General features: G+C 43.1%; 1 protein-coding gene across 1 annotated transcript in view; it reads left to right on the forward strand.

Moving 5' to 3' along the window:
- The first annotated feature begins 3,181 nt into the window (after window positions 1-3,181).
- LOC110539018 (lipid droplet assembly factor 1-like) overlaps window positions 3,182-8,856 on the forward strand; it is a 51,005-nt gene continuing 45,330 nt past the window's right edge. Inside the window, exon 1 of the mRNA XM_036938935.1 lies at window positions 3,182-3,341. The gene's annotated coding sequence lies outside the window, so the exon portion shown is untranslated. The remainder of the gene's footprint in view (window positions 3,342-8,856) is intronic.

Below are 8,856 nucleotides of genomic sequence, written 5' to 3' on the forward strand. Positions count from 1 at the left end.
GACTGACACAACTGTGAGATGGGAGAGGGTAAGATGGCGGACTGACACAACTGTGAGATGGGAGAGGGTAAGATGGCGGACTGACACAACTGTGAGATGGGAGAGGGTAAGATGGCGGACTGACACAAAACAAATTAGAGACTATAAAAAGGTAGAGACAAATATTACGTAAACAAGCAACACCCAAACATGACGGAGAGTAAACAAGGAGATCCAATCTACAAAAGAAAACGCGACTCCGACAGACACAGACGATTTATGCTTGTTAAAATCAATAAATGACAAACTGGGCATACTTGAATTAGTCAGTAAAGATATAAAGGAGTTGAAGGCGAACCTCAAGATGAGTGACGAAAAAGATGTGACAATGGAGAAAGAAACAAACAAGCTAAAAGGGACTGAAATTGATATTAATGAACTTTAAAAGGAGAACATCTTTCTGAGAGAAGCGTTACTTGACATACAGACTAGATCTATGAGAGAAAATCTGTTCCTGAAGTTCCTGAAAGTGGGGTGAAGGAATTCCTTCTTACAGCGCTTCAGATTCCACGCAAAGCTGTCTACAAAATCCAACTCGAACCTGTACACCATTTCGGACAGAGATATGAGCGCCCAGTCGTTGATAAAATAATGGTTCAAAGCCTGGGTAAAAGACGCGCTGGCACGAAAATAGGCATGAATGGTCAGTTCCCAAAGGAAATTGCAGAACGGCGCAAAGTTCTGTACCCAATCTTCAAGGAGAATAGATTAAAAGGGAAACGTGTAGCTCTTGTAGTCGATAAACTGTATATTGATAACCAAATGTTCCCAAGACACAAAGACTACTCCGTAAGTAACAACATCTCCACCCCGCTGATCCTCAACACTGGGGCTCCACAAGGGTGCGTTCTGAGCCATCTCATGTACTCCCTGTTCACCCACGACTGCATGGCCATGCACGCCTCCAACCCAATCATCAAGTTTGCGGATGACACTACAGTGGTAGGCTTGATTACCAACAACGAGACAGCCTACAGGGAGAAGGTGAGGGCCCTCGGAGTGTGGTGTCAGGAAAATAACACACAACGTCAACAAAACAAAGGAGATGATCGTGGACTTCAGGAAACAGCAGAGGGAGCACCCCCCTATCCACATCGACGGGACAGTAGTGGAGAGGATAGTAAGTTTTAAGTTCCTCGGCATACACATCACGGACAAACTGAATTGGTCCACCCACACAGACAGCGTTGTGAAGAAGGCGCAGCAGTGCCTCTTCAACCTCAGGAGGCTGAAGAAATTTGTCTTGTCACCAAAAGCACTCGCAAACTTCTACAGATGCACAATCGAGAGCATCCTGTCGGGCTGTATCACCGCCTGGTACGGCAACCGCCTGGTACACAACCGTAAAGGCTCTCCAGAGGGTACTGAGGTCTGCACAACACATCACCGGGGGCAAACTACCTGCCCTCCAGGACACCTACACCACCCGATGTCACAGGAAGGCCATTAAGATCATCAAGGACAACAACCACCCGAGCCACTGCCTGTTCACACCGCTATCATCCAGAAGGGGAGGTCAGTACAGGTGCATCAAAGCAGGGACAGAGAGACTGAAAAGCAGCTTCTATCTCAAGGCCAACAGACTGTTAAACAGCCACCACTAACATTGAGTGGCTGCTGCCAACACACTGACTCAACTCCAGCCACTTTAATAATGGGAATTGATGGGAAATGATGTAAAATATATCACTAGCCACTTTAAACAATGCTACCTAGTATAATGTTTACATACCCTACATTATTCATCTCATATGTATACGTATATACTGTACTCTAAATCATCTACTGCATCTTTATGTAATACATGTATCACTAGCCACTTTAACTATGCCACTTTGTTTACATACTCATCTCATATGTATATACTGTACTCAATACCATCTACTGTATCTTGCCTATGCCGCTCTGTACCATCACTCATTCATATATCTTTATGTACATATTCTTTATCCCCTTACACTTGTGTCTATAAGGTAGTAGTTTTGGAATTGTTAGCTAGATTACTTGTTGGTTATTACTGCATTGTCGGAACTAGAAGCACAAGCATTTCGCTACACTCGCATTAACATCTGCTAACCATGTGTATGTGACAAATACATTTGATTTGATTTGAATAGCAGTGTTCTAAGAACCTCCACTAGAGGTGACTGTAGTATCCTCAAATGAACAAAAGAGAGACACAAGAGGGCACCCCAAACTCATTTTAGATCCCAAGGGGTATTTAATTTCATACTGTATGCTCTCACTCTCATCACTATCTCCTTTGCCATCTTCTCCTGTCTTTTCTTGGAACTCTATCCATACACACACACAAGATGGCGCCGAAGAACATGGCTGACATTTTTCATTCTACCAACCAATTGTGCTATTTTGTTCGTTTTTTGCGCTTTGTGTAACTTCTTTTTTTACTTATTGTGTACATAATGTTGCTGCTACCATCTCTTGTGACAGAAAATAACTTCTGGACATCAGAACAGCGATAACTCAGCATGGACTGGAAGAAATGTTTTCCTTTAACGAGTCTGGCGAGAAGGATATCCTGCTTTCACGGGAACAGGCCCAGACCCCTGCCTTTTGCGTGAAGAAAAAACGCAGGAAAAACGGGCAGCCTTCTGAGCATTCGTAGGCCAGCGAGTAAACTCCCACTGCCATCCATTCTTTTTGCTAACATGCAATTATTGGAAGATAAAATTGATGACCTACGATTAGGATTATCCTACCAACGGAACATTATAAACTATAACATCTTATGTTTCACCAAGACGTGGCTGAACGACGATATAGAGCCAGCGGGATTTTCCATGCACCGGCAGAAGAGAGACGTTACCTTTGGTAAAACGAGGGGTGGGGGTGTGTGTCTATTTGTCAATAACAGCTGGTGCGTGAATGCTAATATTAAAGAAGCCTTGAGGTATTGCTCGCCTGAGGTAGAGTTCTGTGGCAGACGGCAGAGGGAGGTGAGGGGAATGGGGATTGAGGGGAGATATCTGTCAGGCCGCTGGCTCCCCCCCTTAGCCATATTTGAACTTCCTGCCCCAACGAGGCAAGGCTGTTGTTCGTTAATCAAGGGAGTGCTTTTGGATAAAGGAGGAAGCAGCCTGCACAAAGGGGCAGAGTAGGAGAGAACCAAGAGTGTTATGAAGAGGGGAAGAAGCGAGAACAATATCTGTGTGATAACACGTTGTGACCTGGACTGTCGGACAACCCCCCTTGTGTACCAGCCTGGATTGCCTGAGGACCCGGGTGTGAGGATTTCCCCAGGAAAATGGACCGGACAATGAGAACGGCTTGTGAACTGTTAGGTGATTGGTGAATTCCCTCTTCTTTCCTCATGTACCGAAATCCCTACAACTCCCCATTTGCATTCTATTTGTGCTACTGGTGCATGTTTTGGTATTGAACTTAGTGACGTTGAAATCCCACACCCTTGAGCCTGCTACAGCACCTCATGATAAGCTGTAGACCACACTATCTACCAAGAGAATTCTCATCTATATTATTCATAGCCTTCTGTTTACCACCACATAAATAAACTGGAATTAAGACCACTCTCAACCAGTTCTAAGGCCATAAGCAAAGAAGAAATTGCTCACCCAGAACCGGTGCTCTTAGTGGCTTAGGACTTTAATGCAGGCAAACTCAAATCAGTTTTACCAAATTTTTTACCAGCATGTCACATGTGCAGCCATGGGATAAAATAATCCTAGACCACCTTTACTCCACAAACAGAGATGCATACAAAGCCCTCCCCCACCCTCCATTTGGCAAACCTGACCATAATTATATCCTGATTACAAGCAAAAACTAAAGCAGGAAAAACCAGTGATTCGCTCAATTCGGAAGTGGTCAGATGAAGCGGATGCTACACTACAGGACTGTTTTGCTAGCACAGACTGGGATATGTTCCGGGATTCATGCAATTTCGAGGCAAGCAACACTGAAGCATGCACGAGAGCACCAGCTGTTCTGGATAACTTTGTGATAACGCTCTCGGTAGCCGATGTGAACAAGACCTTTAAACAGGTCAACGTTCACAAAGCTGCTGGGCCAGACGGATTACCGGGACGTGTACTCAAAGCAGGCGCGGACCAACTGTCAAGTGTCTTCACTGACATTTCCAACCTCTTCCTGACCGAGTCTGTAATACCTACATGTTTCAAGCAGACCACTATAGTCCCCATGCCCAAGGAAGCGAAGGTAACCTGCCTAAATGATTACCGCCCCACTTCACGTCGGTAGACATGAAGTGTTTTGGTCATGGCTCATATCAACATCATCCTCCCGGACCTATGTGAGAATGCTGCTCATTGACTACAGCTCAGCGTTCAACACCTTAGTGCCTACGAAGCTCATCACTAAGTTAAGGACTCTGGGACTAAACACCTCACTCTGCAACTAGATCCTGAATTTCCTGACTGCCGACCCCAGGTGGTAAGAGTAGGCAACAACACCATCTAGGACCTATATAATAGGCTTGTCAGAGAAAAGCCCTAAAAATTGTCAGAGACTCCAGTCACCCAAGTTATAGACTGTTTTCTCTGCTACCGCACAGCAAGCGGTACCAGAGTGCCAAGTGAAGGTCCAAAATACTTTTTAACAGCTTCTACCCCCAAGCCATAAGACTGCTGAACAGCTAATCAAACGGCAACCCGGACTATTTGCCTTGACCCTCCCCCCTTTCTTTTACGCTGCTGCTACTCGCTGTTTATTATTTCTGCAAAGTACCTTTAGCCCTACCTACATGTACAAATGACCTCGACTAACTTGTACCACCGCCCATTGACTCGGTATCGGTATCCCCTGTATATAGGCTTGTTATTGTTACTTTTCTTAAAACTGCATTGTTAGTAAAGGGCTTGTAGTAAGCATTTCACGGTAAGGTCTTCAGCTGATGTATTCGGCGCATGTGACAAATAAAATTAGATTTGAACCCTGTACATGTGACTATTAAACCCTCTAAATCTCTGAATCTGAATAGAGCACATAGACGGTAATATCAACATTTCATTCGCAGGTATAACCAATCATATTCAGATCAAATGGACATCAATATAGCATAGCACCCAGATCATATTTTCAAAATTCAAATAAATGAACAGCATATCGCTTACCCGTACACATTATGATGCTGTACTGCTTCGGCATTATTAAGGCACATTTCATTCTATCACACACTCCCCTAAAAACGTGTTATCATCCCGATAACATCACCTTTGACCTTCTATGCATGTGCCTCCTGACTGTTCACTGTTGTTGACAATTTTCTCAATCACATTAAAGTCAATAATGGAATGAGATAGATGTCTTCCCTTCATCACAAGCACTGGGATGACTTGTTCATCAATGTCAGTTGCCTCTTGAGGCCAGTTTGAAAGTCACTTCTATCCAACCTACATAAGGCATGTTCATTCCATTGGCAGATACTATCTTTAGTGAGTCAGGCGAGTCAATTATATCTGAAACATTTCTCAGCCTAACACCAGGTAAGTTTTCCACAGTTCATCAATGATACACACCTGAGAGCCAGTGTCCCACAAGGCCTGAGTTCTCTGATCCTGCAAATAGCAACAAGATATTGTTTTCCGACTAAGGCAGTTACAGTAGAAGGCTGGTTTACCTTAGTGCAGTGGTCTCCAACCCTGTTCCTGGAGAGCTACTATCTGGTAGGTTTTTTTCTCCAACCGTAATGTAGCATACCTGATTCAAATAATTGGTTGGTTGATAAGCTGAATCAGGTTAGTTACAACTGGGGTTTGATTGAAAATCAACAGGAGGGTAGCTCTCCAGTAACAGGGTTGGAGAGCACTGACTTAGAGTTCTTCTTCGTTACATTCCACTTCATGCCGGAGTACGGTCTCTGTGTGCAGTATTTTCTGTGTTCAGCAGTGTTCATTTTGATATTCTCTTTAACAGAGAGTGTTTTCTTACAAGAAAAGCACTATTTTATTTTTATTGCTGCGGTATGAACACAGGTTGTTAAATGGATTCTCAGATTTGTGAGAATCCAACATTCAGGTTCTTTAACACCATCATATCAGACCTCAGTCATTTTAGCTCTGATACCAGCTCAGTGGGGAGTTTTGGTGTGTTCTGCTGGTGACGAGCCGCTGTGGCATATCCATTTTCCTTTTGTTCTGTTACTCTGTCTCATTAGCACATGCAGTGTTCAGTTTCTCTAGAAGCAGCATCTGTAGTTTTTGTGTCTAGGAGATATGGCTGCATGTATGTTCTTATGTTGTCATTTTGTGGACCAGTATGCATGAACATGCTCTGGACCACTGCTGGGACATTCATGAGGACAGACTGCTTTCTGTAAGGCAAATAGGATTTTCTGTCTCATATCTAAGGAATGGATTATATCTAAGAACATTTTGTGGGGCCTCTTTGCTGCTCTGGATTTCTGATGTGAGTTGGCTATACAGTTCTGTTGCAGTTTAGAGCCCCACAGTGGAGGTGTAATAATACCCATAAAACCTAGTGGTCAAACAGGGAAATGGTTCCAATAATTTTTCCACCATACATTTTTCCAATACACAGTTACAATAAGGTCTGTGTTTCATGTAGGCGTACCCTGCCGTGAGGTTTTGATAATAATTTAAATCTCTGTAAGTCTAGGGCAAGGTGACTTATCTATATATTCCGCTCTATCTACTCAGATTTGAAATTGTTGATTAGCATCAAAGTAGACATAATACAAAACTACAAATCCCTGCAAGCTCCTGCACGTCATCTCTAGCTGACACCTTTGCTAACAAGTATTGTATTGTGTCAATTTAAAACTTTCACGAGGCAGTTCACAAAATTAGCCATTTAGTCAATTCATTTCAATACTGCCTTTAGCTAACATTAGGTCGTTAATCCAGAGATTGTATCCTTTGCCTCAATTTAGCAGTCTCGTCCAGATTATCATGGCATTTGTAGTTTTTTTATGATAGTCACAGTAGCAGCTAATTAGCATTTCATATTTGTAAATACAAGCGAATATATTGTTAAAAGTCTCCTTGTTCCAGAGAGATTTACACGGTTATCAAAACTTCACGCTAGGCTAAGCCTCCACAAAACACAGTCCTTATTTTATGTTTCTAAAATGAATGGTGGAAAAAGGATTGGAACCATTTCCCTGTTTGACTTCTAGGTTTTATGGGTATTATGACTCATACTGTGGCACTCTATTCTCCTCAGTGTGTGGAGAGCAATTTCTGACTTTCCTTCCAGATAGCTCCACATTTGCAGCCCTGGTGCAATAGCTCTTACCACTGCATCCACTATTTCTATCTCTGGATACCCTGTAGTCAGTCCGTTTTTGATTTGGTGAGCTAGACTGGAGAACGTGAGTCTGTCTTTCTGGCCTGGTTCACCTATTTGACCGGATGTCTTGAACTCTTTGTGCCATTCTGTGGCGTGTCCCTGTATTGGCACTGTGTTTTGAGGAGGGTTGCGTGGTCTGGTTTGCGTCTGTGTCATTTCCATGTTGGTTAACAAGCTCCAACATCTCACTTTCCTTTAGTTTTAGTGAAAGCCTTAATTGCTCTAGCTCTGTTTGCAGGTTTTCTTGCTCTTCATTTCAATTTGCTGTGGAGCTAACGTCACTAACCTCCTGCATCTCATTTATCATGCCTTTAAGGTTCAGACATACCATCATCCTCTAGCCCTTTTACTTAATCCCTTTCAAGATATTTAATAACGTGAAACAAGGGCCATGCGTGTTTTACCAGTTACATTTTCTTTCTTGGTTTGTTCCTGATATTTTCAAAAAGTCACTTATTTCAATAGGATTATCTTGAGTCAGTTCATACAATGTTCCATCCACTCCCATTTGCATATCCTTTAATGCTGATTCTCTTTAATAGCAGAAAAGTTGACAACAGTGCTGTTAACCCTTGTGTGGTGTTCATGTTTTTATTATTCACTCAATGTTTGCAGGTCTGATGAACCCACAACATTATTGGGGTTTTAAAACAATACAGCCAATACAATTTACGTGAAACTACTTAATACTTAGATGTTGACTGTTATCAATTACAAGCAATATAGACAGCAACCTTTCTTTGGCACGTAGGACTCTAGGGATGTGTCGGCCCTGAACACAAACTTAGAGTAATTGATAGGCCTGTTCCGTGTATTCAACAGCTAAGGTGGGAGCTCTGGCTTGTTTTTTCATACTGTTCCTCCCATCGTCAGCTCACTCTTGAGGAGCTCCTGTCCCAACTTGTGCGAAGTAAAAAAGTTATTGCATGTGATGTTGTGGCCACGTTCCTGTGTCACGTCCAGGACAACCTGCATCCCTTAGTTCTTCTCAGGGGCTCCTCCATCTGACTTCCCCGTATACACTTGCAAGTTCCACACATATGATGAAGCAGCATCACAGGCAGCCCAGATCTTGATTCCATATGTTGCGGGTTTAGACGGTATGTACTGCCTGAAGGGGTTGCGGACCCTAAATGGCATAAGCTTCTCATCAACAGTAACTTTGGGCACAGGGCTGTAAAACAGGGGAAGGTGGGTCACCCACCTGTTCTACACTGACCTGATTGCAGCTAGCTTGTCTCTCTGCCGCAAAGCTGCTTTGGTGTCTCAGTTATCGAAGAGGATAATCCTGGAAATCATGTGGAAGTTTTCCAGAGACATTTTTGCACAGGAAAGTTCTCTGCCAGTTTCTGCATCCCACAGGGATTCTGTGGATTCCCTATTGGATCTGAAAACACCAGAAAGGATAAGAACCTCAAAGTATGCATGTAAATGAGCTTGGTCCATCTCCTTCCATCTCTCTCCAAAAACACACCTTCCCTCCAAATTAGTGCAGTCCAGAATGATTTT

The sequence above is a fragment of the Oncorhynchus mykiss genome, chromosome 12 (assembly GCF_013265735.2).
Source record: "Oncorhynchus mykiss isolate Arlee chromosome 12, USDA_OmykA_1.1, whole genome shotgun sequence".
NCBI classification, from domain to species: Eukaryota; Metazoa; Chordata; class Actinopteri; order Salmoniformes; family Salmonidae; genus Oncorhynchus; species Oncorhynchus mykiss.